This window comes from Callithrix jacchus, chromosome 8 (genome assembly GCF_049354715.1).
Source record: "Callithrix jacchus isolate 240 chromosome 8, calJac240_pri, whole genome shotgun sequence".
Lineage (NCBI taxonomy): Eukaryota > Metazoa > Chordata > Mammalia > Primates > Cebidae > Callithrix > Callithrix jacchus.
Genome location: NC_133509.1, coordinates 79,966,177 through 79,985,662, shown reverse-complemented (window position 1 = coordinate 79,985,662; position 19,486 = coordinate 79,966,177). Strand labels below are relative to the sequence as shown.

The following is a 19,486-nucleotide window of genomic DNA, read 5'->3' as shown; positions in this document are numbered from 1 at the left end:
CCCTCCCCTTTTCCCCCCAATAGACCCCAGTGTTTAGTACTCCCTTCCCTGTGTCCATGTGTTCTCATTTTTCATCACCCGCCTATGAGTGAGAATATGTGGTATTTCATTTTCTGTTCTTGTGTCAGTTTGCTGAGAATGATGTTCTTCAGATTCATCCATGTCCCTACAAACGACACAAACTCATCATTTCTGATTGCTGCATAATATTCCATGGTGTATATGTGCCACATTTTCCCAGTCCAGTCTATCATCTATGGGCATTTGGGTTGGTTCCAGGTCTTTGCTATTGGAAACAGTGCTGCAATGAACATTCGTGTGCATGCGTCCTTATAGTAGAACGATTTATAGTCCTTTGGATATATACCCAGTAATGGGATTGCTGGGTCAAATGAAATTTCTATTTCTAAGGCCTTGAGGAATCGCCACACTGTCTTCCACAATGGTTGAACTAATTTACACTCCCACCAGCAGTGTAAAAGTGTTCCTATTTCTCTGCATCCTCTCCAGCATCTGTTGTCTCCAGATTTTTTAATGATCACCATTCTAACTGGCGTGAGATGGTATCTCAATGTAGTTTTGATTTGTATCTCTCTAATGACCAGTGAGGATGAGCATTTTTTCATGTTTGTTGGCCTCATGTATGTCTTCTTTTGTAAAGTGTCTGTTCATATCCTTTGCCCATTTTTGAATGGGCTTGTTTGTTTTTTTCTTGTAAATCTGTTTGAGTTCTTTGTAAATTCTGGATATCAGCCCTTTGTCAGATGGGTAAACTGCAAAAATTTTTTCCCATTCTGTTGGTTGCCGATTCACTCTAGTGACTGTTTCTTTTGCCGTGCAGAAGCTGTGGAGTTTCATTAGGTCCCATTTGTCTACTTTGGCTTTTGTTGCCAATGCTTTTGGTGTTTTGGTCATGAAGTCCTTGCCTACTCCTATGTCCTGGATGGTTTTGCCTAGATTTTCTTCTAGGGTTTTTATGGTGCCAGGTCTTATGTTTAAGTCTTTAATCCATTTGGAGTTAATTTTAGTGTAAGGTGTCAGTAAGGGGTCCAGTTTCTGCTTTCTGCACATGGCTAGCCAGTTTTCCCAACACCATTTGTTAAACAGGGATTCCTTTCCCCATTGCTTGTTTTTGTCAGGTTTATCAAAGATTGTATGGTTGTAGATATGTTGTGTTGCCTCCGATGCCTCTGTTCTGTTCCATTGGTCTGTATCTCTGTTTTGGTACCAGTACCATGCTGTTTTGATTACTGTAGCCTTGTAGTATAGTTTGAAATCCGGTAGTGTGATGCCCCCCGCTGTGTTCTTTTTGCTTAGAATTGACTTGGCTATGCGGGCTCTCTTTTGGTTCCATATGAAGTTCATGATGGTTTTTTCCAGTTCTGTGAAGAAAGTCAATGGTAGTTTGATGGGGATAGCATTGATTCTGTAACTTACTTTGGGCAGTATAGCCATTTTCACGATATTGATCCTTCCTAAGCATGAACATGGAATGTTTCTCCATCTGTTTGTGTCCTCTCTTATTTCATTGAGCAGTTGTTTGTAGTTTTCCTTGAAGAGGTCCCTTATGATCCTTGTAAGTTGTATTCCTAGGTATTTTATTCTTTTTGTAGCAATTGTGAATGGCAGTTCATTCTTGATTTGGCTCTCTTTAAGTCTGTTATTGGTGTAGAGAAATGCTTGTAATTTTTGCACATTGCTTTTATATCCTGAGACTTTGCTGAAATTGCTTACCAGTTTCAGGAGTTTTTGGGCTGAGGCGATGGGGTCTTCTAGGTATACTATCATGTCGTCTGCAAATAGAGACAATTTGGCTTCCACCTTTCCTATTTGAATACCCTTTATTTCTTTTTCTTGCCTGATTGCTCTGGCTAGAACTTCCAGCACTATATTGAATAGGAGTGGTGAAAGAGGGCATCCTTGTCTAGTGCCGGATTTCAAAGGGAATGCTTCCAGTTTTTGCCCACTCAGTATGATATTGGCTGTTGGTTTGTCATAAATAGCTTTTATTACTTTGAGATATGTTCCATCAATACCGAGTTTATTGAGGGTTTTTAGCATAAAGGGCTGTTGAATTTTGTCAAATGCCTTCTCTGTGTCAATTGAGATAATCATGTGGTTTTTGTTTTTGGTTCTGTTTATGTGGTGAATTACATTTATAGACTTGCGTATGTTGAACCAGCCTTGCATCCCCAGGATGAATCCTACTTGATCATGATGGATAAGTTTTTTGACGTGCTGTTGCAACTGGCTTGCCAGTATTTTATTGAAGATTTTTGTGTCTGTGTTCATCATGGATATTGGCCTGAAGTTTTCTTTTCTTGTTGAGTCTCTGCCGGGTTTTGGTATCAGGATCAACATCAGTTGGTGTCATAAAATGATTTGGGAAGGATTCCCTCTTTTTGGATTGTTTGGAATAGTTTCAGAAGGAATGGTACCAGCTCCTCTTTGTGTATCTGGTAGAATTCGGCTGTGAACCCATCTGGACCTGGGCTTTTTGTGTGTGGTAGGCTCTTAATTGCTGCCTTGACTTCAGATCTTGTTATTGGTCTGTTCATAGTTTTGGCTTCCTCCTGGTTTAGGCTTGGGTGGACACAGGTGTCCAGGAACTTATCCATTTCTTTCAGGTTACTAGTTTATGTGCATAGAGTTGTTTGTAATATTCTCTGATGATGGTTTGAATTTCTGTGGAATCTGTGGTGATTTCCCCTTTATCATTTTTTATTGCATCTATTTTGTTGTTCTCTCTTTTCTTTTTTATCAGTCTGGCTAGGGGTCTGTCTATTTTGTTAATCTTTTCAAAAAACCAGCTCTTGGATCTATTGATATTTTGAAGGGTTTTTCGTGTCTCTCTCTCCTTCAGTTCTGCTCTGATCTTAGTTATTTCTTGTCTTCTGCTAGGTTTTGAGTTTTTTTGATCTTGCTCCTCTAGCTCTTTCAATTTTGATAATAGTGGGTCAACTTTAAATCTTTCCTTGCTTCTCATGTGGGCATTTCTTGCTATATATTTTCCTCTGGACACTGCTTTAAATGTGTCCCAGAGATTCTGGTACATTGTGTCTTCATTCTCAGTTTCTAAGAACATCTTTAATTCTGCCTTCATTTCGTTGTTTATCCAGTCAACATTCAAGAGTCAGTTGTTCAGTTTCCATGAAGTTGTGCAGTTCTGAGTTAGTTTCTTAATTCTGAGTTCTAATTTGATTGCACTGTGGTCTGAGAGACTGTTTGTTATGATTTCCATTCTTTTGCATTTGCTGATGAGTGATTTACTTCCAATTATGTGGTCAATTTTAGAGCAAGTATGATGTGTTGCTGAGAATATTCTATATTCTGTGGATTTGGGGTAGAGCATTCTATATGTATCTATTAAGTTTGCTTGCTCCAGATCTGAGTTCAAGGCCTGGATATCCTTGTTAATTTTCTGTCTAGTTGATGTGTCTAATATTGACAGTGGAGTGTTAAAGTCTCCCACTATTATTGTGTGGGAGTCTAAGTCTCTTTGTAGGTCATTAAGAACTTGCTTTATGTATCCTGGTGCTCCTGTATTGGGTGTGTATATATTTAGGAACGTTAGCTCTTCTTGTTGCATTGATCCTTTTACCATTATGAAATGCCATTCTTTGCCTCTTTTGATCTTCGTTGGTTTAAAGTTTATTTTATCAGAGACTAGGATTGCAACTCCTGCTCTATTTTCCTCTCCTTTTGCTTGGTAAATCTTCCTCCATCACTTTACTTTGAGCTTATGTGTGTCCGTGTATGGGAGATGGGTTTTCTGGATACAGCACACTGATGGTTTTTGACTTTTTATCTAATTTGCCAATCTGTGTCTTTTGATGGGGCATTTAGCCCATTTACATTTAAGGTTAATATTGTTATGTGTGAATTTGATCCTGCCATTTTGATGCTAGCTGGATGTTTTGCCCATTACTTGATGTAGTTTCTTCACAGTGTCAATGCTTTTTACCATTTGGCATATTTTTGGAGTGAATGGTACTGGCTGTTCCTTTCTATGTTTAGTGCTTCTTTCAGGAGCTCTTGTAAGGCAGGCCTGGTGGTGACGATATCTCTCAGCAATTGCTTGTTCACAAAGGATTTTATTTGTCCTTCACTTATGAAGCTTAGTTTGGCTGGAAGTTTCTAGATATCTGGATATTCAAATTCTAGATTGAAAGTTCTTTTCTTTAAGGATATTGAATATTTGCCCCCACTCTCTCCCAGCTTGTAGGGTTTCTGCGGAGAGATCCACTGTGAGTCTGATGGAATTCCCTTTGTGAGTAACCTGACCTTTCTCTTTGGCTGCCCTTAGCTTTTTTTCCTTCATTTCAACCCTGGTGAATCTGATGATTATGTGCCTTTTGGTTGCTTTTCTTGAGGAATAACTTTGTGATGTTCTCTGTACTTCCTAGACTTGAATATTGGCCTGCCTTGCTAGGTTGGGGAAGTTTTCCTGGATAATGTTCTGAAAAGTGCTTTCCAACTTGGATTCATTCTCCCCATCAGATTCAAGTACACCTATAAAATGTCAATTAGGTTTTCACATCATCCCATATTTCTCAGAGGCTTGTTCATTTCTTTTCACTCTTTTTTGTCTAATCTTGGCTTCTCATTTTATTTCATTGAGTTGATCTTCTATCTCTGATATCCTTTCTTGTTTGGTCGATTCAGCTACTGAATCTTGTGTATGTTTCGTGAAGTTCTTGTGTCATTTATATTCGTCTCTAAGCTGTTTGTTCTTGTTAGCATTTCATCAATCCTTTTTTCAAGGTTCTTAGTTTCTTTGCATTGGGTTAGAACATGTTCTTTTAGCCCAGAGAAGTTTGTTATTACCCACCTTCTGAATCCTGTTTCTGTCAATTCATCAGACTCTTTCTCCATCCAGCTTTGTTCCTTTGCTGGTGATGAGTTGTGATCCCTTGGAGGAGGAGAGGCATTCTGATTTGGGGTATTTTCATCCTTTTTGTGCTGGTTTTTTCCCATCTTTGTGGATTTATCTCCCTGTGGTCTTTGTAGTTGGTGACTTTCAGATGGGATATCTGAGTGGACATCCTTTTTGTTGATGATGAAGTTATTTCTTTCTGTCTTTTAGTTTTCCTTCTAACAGGCCCCTCTGTTGTAGGTCTGCTGGAGGTCCACTCCAGGCCCTGCTTGCCTGGGACCACCTGAGGCAGCTGCAAAACAGGAAGTGTTGCTGCCACTTTCTTCTTCTGTTATCTTCATCCCAGAACGATCACCAGATGTCAGCCTGAGGTCTCCTTTATTAGGTGACTCTTTGGATATACAGAGGTCAGGGAGCTGCTTGAGGAGACTGTCTGTCCCTTATAGGAGCTCAAGTGCTGAGCTGTGAGCTCCATTGTTCTGTCCAGAGCTGCTGGGAAGGTATGTTTAAGTCTGCTACAGAGAAACTCATAACTGCCTTTTTGCCCAGGTGCTCTGTGCTGGGAAGGTGGGGCTTTATTTATAAGCTCCTAATGTGCTGCTGCCTTTTTTCAGAGCTGCTCTACCCATTAAGGATGTAGCCTAGTTATGGTCTGCCAGCAGAAGCATTGCTGAGCTGCTGTGGGCTCTGCCTAGCTGCTGTGTGAACTTCCTTGCAGTTTTGTTTATAGAGGTATAGTTAGAACTGCCTCAGTAATGGCAGACTGCCTCTGTAATGGCAAACTGCCTCAGTAATGGTGGATTGCCTCAGTAATGGCAGACTGTCTTAGTAATGATGGACTGCCTCAATAATGGCGGACTGCCTCAGTAATGGCAGACTGCCTCAGTAGTGGCAGACTGCCTTGGTAATGATGGACCCCCTTCCCCCTTCCCAGTCAAGCTGGGACAGAGCTTGACTGTCCCAGGTCCAGCTGCACTTGATGTGAAACTCTCAATCCAGAGCATTTCATATTGCTGGTCTTTGTAGGGGTGGGACCCACCAAGCCAGATTACCTGGCTCCCTGTTTCAGCCCCCTTTTTTTCAGTTGAACAGGCAGCTCTCTCTCCAAGGCATTCCAGGCACCAGTTGAAACGGCCGCCCATATTTTCTGTGACTTTTTTTTTCAGAGACCCTCTGCGCCAGCTGAAACAGCCATGCTGGAAACTCGTGGTGCTTTTCAGCCCAGGAATCTCCTGGTCTGTGGGCAGTAATAACTTGTTTGGAAATGCAGTGTTCACTCAGCCTCTATGTTTTCTTGCTGGGAACTACACTCCAAAGCTATTCCTATTTGGCCATCTTGGATCCACCTAATTTTTATATTTTTAGTAGAGATGGGGTTTCACCATCTTGGCCAGGCTAGTCTTGAAATCCTGACCTGAGATGATCTGCCTGCCTTGGCCTTCCAACGTGCTGGAATTACAGGCATGAGCCACCGTGCCTAGCCTTCACTTCTCATATTGGGGCAGTCACAAAGCCCAATCCACCTTCAAAGGTAAGGGGCATAAATCCATCTCTTGATAGGGAAATGCCAAGGTTCTAGGAAAGTGTGTAAGATGAGAGATATTGCCTAAGATAGAGAAATAAGAGTTTACCATTATAGTCCCACCTAACAACTTACACAGGAACTTTACTGATAAACAGGTTTCATTATCATTTTGCAGCCTCATCATGTCCTGCAAAATTGATTATCCAAAGGTTTAGCTAAGAATAAAAATTCATCAATTTAGGAAAAAATGCAAAGCCAAAAATCACAAAAAGTGACTATATTATGAATTATTCTCAAGGTAGTAATGTTATCCATCATCTTCTCACTCTAGGAGTGCTTGTGGGAAGGGTTAAGGGAGAGACAAATCTTTGGGTACCTAAAGTATAGATAATGATTTATTTCATCAAAGGATGATCTACTTTTCCATTTTCTCCATTATCTAAAATTCAGTATAACATGATGAAGAACAGGATTTGACAAACAGATCCCTAAGCTGGAATTTAGTTGCAAAATTCATTCATTAAATTAACTTTAAAAATTTGAGTTCCTATAACATAGTCAGAAATACAACAGAAACAAGATACTTCCTCTGTGTACAAGAAACTTTTACTCTAATAAGCAAGCTAGCAATACAGTGTAATAAATGCTAGGTGGATATACATGGGGATTACTCTAATAAGCAAGCTAGCAATACAGTGTAATAAATGCTAGGTGGATATACATGGGGATTCCTCTGGGTGGATATTTAGACAGCTTTTCATAGCCAATATCCATTCTGAATGGACTATTCTCTGTTTTGATTGCCTGGTGCCAATGCCACAGCAGGTGATAAATATTTTTAGTAGCACTCCTGATACTATTAAAACATGAGTGTAACTGAGTGTCCAGACTGCATGGGGAACTGCAAGTAATACACTAGAGATGTAGCATAGAATGAAAAGTGTGGAGTGGCAATGGAGGAGTCTGGAGGAATAAACTGAGTCTTCTGTATTCTTCTGGGGTAAATGAAAGAACTACTGAAGGAATTTTAAACAAGAAAGAAAGTCTATTGGATTGGTCTTTTGAAAACATTACTTTACCTGGTCAGTAAAAGATTAAAGGGAGCAAGGTGTTAGTTAAGTAGATAGTAGAAGGCAATTTCCAGAATCCAGAGAAGAGAACAGCAAAGTAAAAGGCAATACGAATAGAGGAAAGTAGTAGACAAATGTTAAAAAGGTGGAATCCGAAGGATTTTGTGATTATTGGATATAAATAATACAGAGGGTTGGTGGCAGAGTTTTTAGGGATGACCTTTAGATTTCTGGTGTGGCAACTGGGAGGATGGCTACTACCAAAGACGCAACCCTGTCTAATTTTTGACCACTGGCCACTACACAGCAGAAAAATAGCAGTGGCAGCTCAGCTTCAGCTAAGAACATGACTCAAGTCTAGCTTGACAGCGAACAGAAACCAAGAGGTTTAGAAAAATAGATAGCAGATTATTTTCTCTCTCCCTTCACTTACTCCACTAATGATACCTGTAAAGACCTGGAGATTATAATTATCATGAGAGAAGTTAGATGAAGGACATGGAAATTTCTCTAGGGTACTGGTATATGTGGGAGCAAAATATAGAGAAATTGAGTCCAGGTGGAAATCCGAAACTCACCAGAAAGAACAGAAGTTGGTCTTGAGCATTATATCCTCCTCTGAGAAGTACTTTACAAGCCCTTCTATACCAAGAAAAGGTACCCAATGGAGCAAGACTTCAAGAGAGCCAATAGGCTAACATGACCAAGAAATTAAGATTTTTTTCATAGCCCTATGCTTTTCAGCAATTGAAATCCCCCCAAATTAAAAATCTTCAGGTGGGTTTGTGAAAATTCAATCACAATAGAATCTTCAAAGAAGGGCAATCAGAAAAGTGTTGTCTCAAGTCTTGGAGCAATATCAATATTGAGGTTTCTATGTGGTGGCTTCTTGCTCAGGAATTGTTTCCTCTGGGTCATCTTTCATTCCTGGAGCTCTCCAAGATGCACTTATTTATCATGAAATAGCATCTGATGTTCTCTCTAATTCTGAAATTTCCCTTGAAATTATATAATGTGTAGGTCCTGTAGCTTAAGTAATTACTAATTATATGTCAGTTCCAAATCTCTTTATTTTATCTCTAAATAATCTTCCTAGAGACTTTGCCATGTTTAGAATAGGTCATTCTGAGACATTATTTCAGTCTCTCCAAAAGTCATTCATTTGATCACTTTAAACAACCTATAAAGATTTTGTTTAACTTTTTCCTTATAATAGTTTTTGGGCTACCACTATTAGAATTGATTAAAATATCCCTCTTCAGAGACAATAGGAGTTTTGCATACCCCATATTTACTAAATTGTGTCTCAGCTTTGCAAAGTTTATCTAAGAATGTGTCATTGTTTCATAGAATTCTAAAATTGGCAGTACCCAGATTCACTCCCTCTCAGCCTCTCCTCTGATTTCAGCTACAGGTGAATGGATATATCCAGAGTGGTTGGACTTCACAGTGAAGTATCTCACCTCAGAGATGTGCTATGCCTCCTGGCTTTCTGCCCCCAGGTAGCTCAGATCAGTAGCTAATGTGTACCTCAGAAACTCAGGAGAGGAAGCATCCCAAGAGCAACTCTGGGCTTATGGGGGATGGAGCTGATTGTTCCATCTCCCTTCTTCTGGAAAGCAATTCTTGGAGGTGCTCTTTATGCTTCTCGCGAGGTCCCAACAGATGGAATCCCATTTCCCCATCAGTAGTTTCAGTAATATTCTCTTATAGTAGTTCTTCCTCCTTTCTTGTTCCACTTTACCCAGGTCTTTCCTCCTTTTGGGGATGACTGGCCAAAATAAGTCACCTACACACAAACTCTTTCTTTGGCTCTGCTTTTAGATAATACCTGAACTAAGAAAACTATTCTCCAGTCAAATCCTTTCATTTTGAAGATAGGAAACCCCTCGTACAAGAGTACAGTATTCGTTACAACAGAAACTAAATCTCTAAGCTCCTAGCTTCCAGAATAGGGAATTTTATTTTACTGCCTAAAATTCCATCAAACACTGAACAGTATAAGAGGGTAAGTGCTGAACTGTACTGGAATAGATCTTCAGAGCTGCTGACATTCAGAAGAGATAGCCAGGAATGAGCACTGGTGAAGGCAGGGAAGACTTTATAGAAAAAGGGAACTTACATTGGGCCTTAAATAAATGTATAGGCACGTGTAGGGTATTCCAAGAAAAGAAAACAATGAATGAAAGTGTTACAGGTAGTTAAACAGGCATGATGGGGCAGGAGAAAACTCTCCCCTTATTAAACAGGAATATCAGGTGATGGTTGGGCAATTATCACATTGAAACAGGAGAGTTATCTGACCCCCTGGCACCACTTGTGACAGGGGTGTGGCTCATTTGCAGCAGCTGCTGCTCAAACCCTTTGTGGGAGGGAGAGCATGCAGAAGAGCAGGTACAGGAGCCAGGGCAAGCCCTTTTGGGCTCCAGAACCACAGTGGCATCTAGGAATATGTTACAATTAATATTCTTTTAGCAGTTGCCATCCACAGATAGCTAAGTGTTAAACCAGCTTAGCAGAGAGTCAGGGTGACAGCCTTTTACACCCTGCCTTCTTGGTACCCAGGTGCACATCTGGCATTCAGGAAGAATCAGGTCACACACTAACTTGAAGAATGGTGTATGCAGGGATTTTTTTTTTTGAGTGGTGGAGGTGGCTCTCAGCAGGATGGATGGGGAGCTGGAAAGGGGATGGAGTAGAAAGATTATCTTCCTCTAAAGTTTGGTTGTCCTGCAGCCAATCTCTCTGACTGTCCCCAGCAAAATTCCTCTTGAAATTCAGATACTCTTTCTCTTTTCTCCTTCTCTACCATACCACACTGCTCCTCTGCTCATCTACTCATGGAGCCTGGAGTTTGGAGTTTATATGGGTATAGGACAGGGGGGCATGGTGGGCCAAAAGGCAAGACTTGGGTGCAAAAACAGGAATGCCAGTTTCCATTAAGGGCCACAGGTTTCCAGGTTTGAGGGTGGAGCCTCAGCCAGGGAACCATCCTCTTCTACCCAGTATTTCCCTGCCTCCTGTCCATACCAACATTGTCTCTCTAAAAATGATAATATGGCAGCTGAGCCAGGTATAGACAATCTCCTGATGGTCAACAGTGTCACAGTAAAGTGTTAATTCAGAGCAGGCACCAAAGAAAAGCAACTTCCCAAACAGATAAAAACACTTGAGATTGATAATGAAATCTCAGGTATTGGGTGAGTAAGTCCAAGGCATGCACAGTAAGAGACAAAATGGGATTATATCAGAAAAGGGAAGAAAGCCTCAGATGGGCATGTGTACAACTTCCGAAGCACACTGCACATGCTCACTTCCCAAGTGTAATGAGGGCACTGCACATGTGGGCAGCCTGCCCTAAGGGAAGGGCCACAAGGAAAGGGCCACAAGAAAGGGCCCTACCACAGGAAAGGGCCACAAAACCCCAAGAGTGGGCAATATGCAAAGTCCTAGGATCAAGTATAAATGCCACATTTGTCCTTCAGCTTGGCCACTGGGGTCTCTTCCAAATGTACTTTCCTTTCTTTCCTCCTCTAATAGTCTTTTTTAAATCAACTTCCACTCCTGCTCTGAAACTTGCCTTGGTCTCTTTTTCTGCCCTAGACCCATCAGTCAATTTTTTTCTTCGGGGGAAGCAAGAAATGAGGTTGTTACAGATCCATACAGATTTGCCACTGGTAACCCAAATACCTTCTAAATACCTAACAAACGTATTAAAATCAAAATGAGCAGTGTATACTCTTAAGATACCTTGTAGATTAACCTGGCAGGTCACATTGAGGTATACAGGAATGGTGAATAGGTAGGATGGTGTCAGGTTACAAAACTTTGCAAGCCAAGCAAAAGAATTTAAAAACTAGGTAATCAAATGACTTCATTTCACCGATAAAATGTTATGAAATCTGGGGGGAATGATCCAAGATGGTCAATCACTAACATCTCGGGATTGCAGCTCTCTGTGAAAGCGCAGAGAACTAGAGGATGCCACACTTTCAGACAGATTCTGGTCACTCACAGAGCAGAAGATCCCCAGTGGAGAAGTCACATGGGTCTCCAGTGCAACTCTTGTGGCCGGCGCAGCAGTTTCGCCAGCACCTCAGCGCGGCAGCTCTCAGAGCAGAGTAAACAGGGCTGGCTCCCCTTCTGACCAAGGTTTGGAGGACCCACACGGGTCCCTAGCACGACTCCTGAGGCCGGCACAGCGGCTGTGAGGGCACCTCGGTACAGCAGCTCTCGGCGCAGAGTAAACGAGACTGGTTCCCCTTCTGACCGAGGTTTGGAGCCCTGGGAAGGCAGAGTTGCCTATTACAGACACAAGAAGGAAGCCAGACAAGAGAATCCTGGGCAGAAAAGCACCATCAGTCTTAACGCCGCCGTTCTGGCCCTGGGAAATAACAACTTGGACGTCCACTCAAGAGACCTAATCTGAAAGTTGGTAATTTCAAAGATGACTGGAGGATAAATTTACAATGATGGGAAGAAACCAGCATAAAAAGGCTGAGAATACTCAAAAGGCTGAGAATACTCAAAATCAGAATGCCTCTCCCTCTAAAGATGATCACAGTTCCACATCAACAATGGAACAAGGCTTGATGGAGAACGAGTGCATCCCAATAACAGAATCACTCTTCAAGGAATGGATAATAAGAAACTTCTGTGAGTTAAAAGAACATGTTGTAGCCCAACATAAAGAAACTAAGAACTTTTAAAAAAGGTTTGATGAAATCCTATTGAGAATAGACAACTTAGAGAGGAATATAAGTGAATTAATGGAACCGAAGAATACAATATAGGAACTCTGAGAAGTATGCACAGGTTTAAACACTCAAATTGTTCAAGCAGAAGAAAGGATATCAGAGGTCAAGGTCCAACTTAATGAAATAAAACAAGAAGACAAGATTAGAGAAAAAAGGATAAAAAGGAATGAGCAAAGACTCCAAGAAATGTGGGACTATGTGAAAAGCCCAATATCCAAAGATAATCAAATATCATTTATTCTACTTCAAAAACATTTTTTCTTATCCATCCCCTCGAAATTTGATCATGTCACTCTCTGCACCCAGATCACACAGAATTACTGGATATTGCCTCTAAATCCAGGCTATTTTATATTTCTAGAGCTTTTCTCAGTTTGCTTTATTATCTGAAATGTCCTCATTTTTCCTGTTTTGGGGGACTCTGATAATGTCATTTTCTTAATTAATATTTTCTCAACCCACTACTGATTCCCCATGCCCACCAAAACATAACCCTCCTATTGAATTTCATATATACCCTAACAAAGCACTTATAATATTAAGACACTATAATTTTTAAGACACTATTAACTCATGGGATTGTTTGCCTGTCCTATCTATAGGCCATATCCAAACTATTAAGCCAAAATATTCCTCTAGAAAGAGACCATTTCTGAATTTACTTTGTATCTCTGGGATCTAGCTAGCATAGTGCCTGGATCAGCAAATATTTCTTGAATAAATGAACAAATGAATTCATAACAACATACAGTGTCTGTACTACATCATTTTTGTGCAGCTGACACTTGAGAGCATTGAGAGCATGGACTTTGGAGTCATATAAATATAGGTTTAAGTTCTCTGCTTAATACAGCGTAAGTTGTTTGTCCTTAACAAGTTAGCATCTTAAAATTTCAGTTTCCTCATCTGTAAAATAAAAATAATACTACTACCTCATTCAGTTCTCAGGATTAAATAAATGGAGGAAATGTGTAAAAAGAAACCAGGAGACAACTGGCATAAAGCAAAGACTTAAATACATATTAGTTGTGAACATTATTATCCAAGCTGGACGTGGTGGCTCATACCTGTAATCTCAGCACTTTGGAAGGTGGGTGGATCATGAGGTCAGGAGTTCAAGACCAGCCTGGCCAAGATGGTGAAACCCTATCTCTACTAAAAATACAAAAAATTAGCCAGGCATGGTGGCACACGCCTGTAATCCCAGCTATTCAGGAGGCTGAGACAGAGAATTGCTTAAACCAGAAGGTGGAGGTTGCAGTGAGCTGAGATCACGCCACTGCACTCCAGCCTGGACGACAGAGTGAGACTCCATCCTAAAATATATATATATATATTATCCTATCATTTTGCTCAAATCTTCCCTCTGTCTGGTGAGTCCCCTCCCCAGGATGGCCTGCCTTCATTTTTTAAACTAATACCTTGACTTCTTTTAAAACTTAAGCAGGCTGTTTTCTCATCTCAGACTCTGCCCTGACCTCCTCCACCGCTTGTGGTCAAGTAGTACTCTTCTTTTTCACTGTTCTCAAAGTTCCGTATGCTGTTTCTCCTATAGTAAATATTATTCAGAGCATGTGTCTGTTTACATGCCTAGCTCTTGCATTAGACTATAAGTTCAATAAGAAAAGGAGCTATGCATTTTACCCCATAACCTAGCCACCTGCATAGCAGGTATGTTGTGCTCAATAAATGATCACTGAGAAAAGAAATACTGCCTAATAGAGTACCATGAGTGTGGTAAATGTAAATATTTTTGATGACTCCGTGGGATTAAATGGTTGACCTACTGTGCCCTATAAGGTTATTTGGGTTAGATTATTCAATCCCAGTTGAATTAAGTGCTAGCAATTATATTGACCTGGTCTATATGGAGGTATTGTATATAGCACATGGTAACTATACACCCTTATGAATAAGCTCTTGTTTGGATATATTCGCAGCTCTCTCTTACAGCTAAGTTCAAAAAGTAGGCAAAGAAGTCTAGCTAAACAGGAAGTGGAATAAAGCATTACAGGAAACTCTTTTAGTCCCAAAAGCTATTTCTTCCCAGGCTTTCTTTAATTATTTTAAACGTTTATTGCTTTAGTCTCCATTCTGCTTAACACAAGATAATTAAGACTATGAACTCTTGTCTTAATTGCCACATATCACTACAATGAAACCTGCAAAAGATAGCACAATTTTCTTCATGTAATTTCTTTGATTTGTATTTGATGAAGAAAAATTTTTCCCTGAAAACAGCATGGAATCCTGAGATAATGCCTTAAAATATTTATTTGTAATTGGAAAGGCAGACTCTTAATCATGGCATGGCTTAATTATAGCAGCATAAGTATAATTAGCACTGTTGCAATAAATTACTAATTTATAAGATGAATTATCTTGCTTCATATTCAAAGTAGAAAGAGTTCTAAATATTATTGTATGAATTCTTGGTTTAAATTATTACCCTTTTGGATCCTGTCTGTTGATAACTAAATATCAAAATGTTTATTTCTCTCTATATACATTAATTTTAATATTTAAAAGTTGAAAGTAGAAAAGCCAAGAAAACCAACCTACTATCCATTTTAATTTACATTATTCATTAAGCATCAATGTTCATTATCTATTTACCAATTTTCAAATTTATTTCAAATAGTTTTCAATACATGTTATCCTTGTCATTGATACATGAGTAAAAATCAGCATGGATTTATGCATAAGAAATGGTAGGGTTTAGTGACAAGGAGAGAAAAACAAGTTAATGGCTAGAAAGTACATAACAGATAGTTCCAATTCTTCAGAAGTACCATTTTGTGTTGCTATAATAATTTCTAACTTTTATTTTTCAGCTTAATGTTTCAAGTTCATTTTTAAGTGACACAATTTTCTTTTAGCCATCATTCTTTACCAAGGAGGACCGTGAAAGCAAAATATTACTTTTTTTTTTTTTTTTTTGAGATGGGGCCTCACTCTGTTGCACTGGCTGGAGTGCAGTGGCAATTCACAGATACAGTCATATCTAACTGCAGCCTCGATCACCTGGCTTCAAGCAATTCTCCAGCCTCCTGAGTAGCTGGGACTACAGAAAATATTACTATTTATAATGTCACCTACTTCCAATAGCTTTTTTCTTTTATTACTTTGCAATTTCCTATAAAGTATATTCCAGCAATAAGCTCTAGGCCAGACATATATTGCTAGAGAAAGGTGGTTATTTGTTTAAATTCCTCTTTCAATATGATTTGTTACCATAAATCCTAGGCATTCTTTCTTCCTCTTGAAAGAAAAAGCACAATTTAGGAAAGAAGAATTTGCCACTGTTACATCAGAGGCCAGAAAGTCTCTACAAAAGTAAATAAAGGGTTTAAACAAATTTCAAGTTATCTAAATTCCAGTGTATTCAAGACAAAGTGGATTTAAGGAGCTTGAATTCTCCTGAAAGTTGACTCAATTCTTTAATCACATTCAAATTGTATGGGGCGATATATTGGAAGTATGTAAACTTAAGCCTTGAGAAATTCAACATGTCAGTCTGGGGTTATGAGGTCATTTTCTGAAAACGGTGATGTAATCACCTCATTCTCGTGGAGTCTTCATTCCCAGCATGACTCACTTCAGGACCACTCATCAGCCACTGATCAGCTCTGCAGATTGGCCTGATGTTCAGGATCATCACAGATGTCTCTCTGATCAGCATTAATGAGACATTCGCCTCTGCCAGACTTCAAGAATCCAGCCTTCATGATTTAGTGCTGAAATAATTTGCTACCATAGAAAGCCTTGGGAATCAAACGGGAAAAACTGATTAAGAAATTCTATTTAAAATTCATTACAGAAATTATATGATTTGTAAAAAATTAACCCAGTTAAACATTTTCTTTGAGTTTTTTTTCAGGGCAATATACCATGGCCTAGCTCAATTCTTCTTAGCTCAATTCTTCTGCATACTCTTATAATAAAGCAATACTGACCATTTATTGTAAAATAAAAAAGTTAACTGCATCTTAAGGTACAAATATACAATAAAATATTAAATATATTTATTTTAAGTCAAATTGAAATCTGCAATGTTATTGGTTTTTCTCTTTACCTAACTTCTTGCCAGGCAGTCTGATGATTTCTTGACAGTACCACCCTCAGCATCAGTCATAACTGTTGAAGTGGCTTACATGAGTGAGGGAAAACATCGCTTAAAGATGACATGGTCATATCATTGACCTTGAGCTTCTCCTGAAGAAAATGAATTGGCTTACTAAAGCTGTCAAGCAGAAAGCAGAAACCATCATTTTCTAAATATTTTCAAGGTAAAAATCCTCAGGGACAATCTTTTATCAGTGTCTCAGGCTTGATTAACTGTCTTAATTCACTATGATTAATGGCTTTTAAAACTCTGAGGCACCAAGTTTCTTTATTTCTTGTATTATGTGAACCTTGTAAGTAGGATGTTCTTCAAATGAACATTCTAACCTACACACAAACCACATCAACAACTGTAACAGATAATTATGCATTATGTCACTCAGTTAGTATGAAAGACATTTCCAGGTAAGGCCCTCCTTTCATTTAAATAGAGATGTCAGTTTCTTACCCCAAAATACATATCTCTTCACACAGGCAATTTATCTTCCATCAACACATGACACTGTATTCTTCCTGTTTTCACAAATGATTATGTCACTTTGAAAACCTACTAATTATTCATTTTTGTCAAATAAAGATTTCAGCCATAGTATTTAAATATTACTTTGCTTTTTAATAGCTAGTGAATAAAAAATATTAAATAGAAGAGACAAGTGTGAATGCTAATAGAATATCAAAGCTCTGCATATTCTTAAAGATAATAAAGTTCAAGTTCCAACATCCTATGTAAATTATATAAAATTCAATGGACTGTCATTATCTACAGTGAATAGGACAAAGGTTTCCATCGTCAATAAAAAGTAGGATCAATTACAGACTTTGGCCACAAAAATTGTGAAACTGGCACAAAAGTTTTATTGCAAATGCTGGCTGAGCGTGGTGTCTCATGCCTGTTAACCCAGCACTTTGGGAGGCCGAGGTGGGCGGGTCACCTGAGGTCAGGAGCTTGAGACCAGCCTGGCCAACATGGTAAAGCCCATCTCCAATAAAAATACAAGAACAACAAAAAATTAGCCAGGAATGGAGATGCATGCCTGTGGTCCCAGCTGCTCAAGAGACTGAGCCTGGAGAATCACTTGAACCCAGGAGGCGGAGGTTGCAGCGAGCCAAGATCACACCTCTACACTCCAGCCTGTGCAACAAAGCAAGACTCTGTCTCAAAAAAAAAGAAAGCCATAGTCTTTCTCTGTGGGATAAAGGGAATGAGATTTTAAAGCTTTATTCAAACCCAAGTATGGTCTTCAGAATAGATGCCAAAGATAACTGCACTGTTAGGGAGTACCTGGGCCTCCACATTAGTCTCCTTTAGCCTAGAAGGCAATTTATTTTAAGTGCACAAGCACTCAGAAAAGCAGATATACCTCAACCTTCCAGGTTCTCCTTAGGTGTGTCAGCAAATACCCTACTCAAACTCTAGGACTTCCTTATTTCTCCCAGGCTTTAGGACAAAGTCATAACAACCTGAAAAGCAATCAGAATTAGTCAGGTTCCAAAACATCACCCCATTGACACTACTGCCTTGAAGAATTTGTACCAAAAGCATACACCAACTTTAAAGAGAAAGGGGTATAGCTCACCTAGGCTGAAGTTGATATGATGTATTTTTCAAATGATTATATAAAGCTTTTAGAAGTTAGTTAATAAGACTGAAAAACAAAGACAGGGAAATTTTACAAGGAAATAAGACCCTCATCACACTAACATCCTTCTTTTCACAAACTTATATAACTTCAGCTAGTGAAACAGTAATAAATTATAATTCTTAAGAATAAAATAATTTAAATAGAAATTATCTCTTCTCTAAAGTTTGTATATTTCTTTTTAGATGTAGAATTCATCATTTGAGTTATTTTTAATTCTTCCAGAGGAAAATAATGAGTTCAATTTTACATGGTTTCTATGTGTTTATGATAGCTTTAAAAGGGATCCACAGGAGGCCTTTATTCATGGAAAATAAAACTGTTTCAGAGAATACACTGGATGGTTATTAAATTTTTATCTAAATTTTTTTCTATATCAAGCTTACTTGATGTAGCTCACTATCGCTTCATAACATAAAACTTCTTTAATGTCAATTTTTTTAAGACACAAATTAATTTACAGGGGAAAGAAATGAATACATAGACATATGATTTTTAGGGTATTGATAGGTGTCATTAATCACTCTAAGGTTAGAATAGTACAGCCCCCAGTAAAATTCCACAACATTTTTTCTAGCCTAAGATCTGTGACAGATTAAAAAAAATCCATCCTATTTCTTTTCTTGTTAATAAAATGCAGAACTTAAACCTCTGAAGAGTTTCACAGTTAAATCTCTAGCAACTGACTTTCCATACTGTACACAAAAGGAAAGTGTACAGAGGCAGATGACCTTAAGATGTTTGTTTATTGGATTTTCTCACTCTTATGTACAATTTTAAAAGAAGTGAAAAACCCATACTAAATAAATTTATTACTCCCTTTGCACAAAATCTATATAACGTAATAGTTTGTGTTAATACAATAATATAATTCCCATAAAATGCAAGATACAAGGGACAAACATCATTAAGAGGGCTGATCTGAAGTGCCCAATATTGATCTCCACAAAGAAGGACCAAAACAACAAATAGATAACTGTACTTTCGGTAGAGTGTCTAAGGGAGAACACTGCAACTCAGCAAGGAAATGACAAATATCCTCTGAGACAGGGAAACTCGGGATAGCAGTATAGAAAGGGAAATAAAGCACCCAGCTGGGATTGTCCCATAGACAAGGGAATTTCTTATTATGGGGAAAAACTAAGTGAGAGATCCCCAGCAATACCTATAACCACCATGAATACCTGCGATCCTAGCTACAGAAGGCCTTATGTCAGTTTAGGGAGCTGCATGGACCAAAACTTCTACAGCACAGGGCCATTTTGAGAAAGGAGCCACTGCAGAAGTGCAACCTGCCCTGGGGCTGAATTTTACCACTTTTATTCAACACAACACTGGAAGTCCAGGCAAGAGCAATTAGATGAGAGAAAGAAAGAAAGGAAGGGCATCCAAATTGCAAAGAAAGAAGTCAAATTAGCCTTGCTTGCAAATGACATAATCTTCTTTCAATTTTTTATTTTAATTTTTATGAATACATAGTAGGTCTACATATT

General features: G+C 38.9%; 1 long non-coding RNA gene across 1 annotated transcript; it reads right to left on the bottom strand.

Moving 5' to 3' along the window:
- Positions 1–2,173: 2,173 nt before the first annotated feature.
- LOC118144932 (uncharacterized) lies at positions 2,174–18,091 on the bottom strand. The gene is made up of 3 exons (XR_008474393.2): positions 16,802–18,091; positions 16,304–16,443; positions 2,174–15,992 (listed from the first exon to the last, which is right to left on the bottom strand). It is a non-coding gene; the product is annotated as an uncharacterized LOC118144932 (long non-coding RNA).
- Between the last annotated feature and the right edge of the window lie 1,395 nt (positions 18,092–19,486).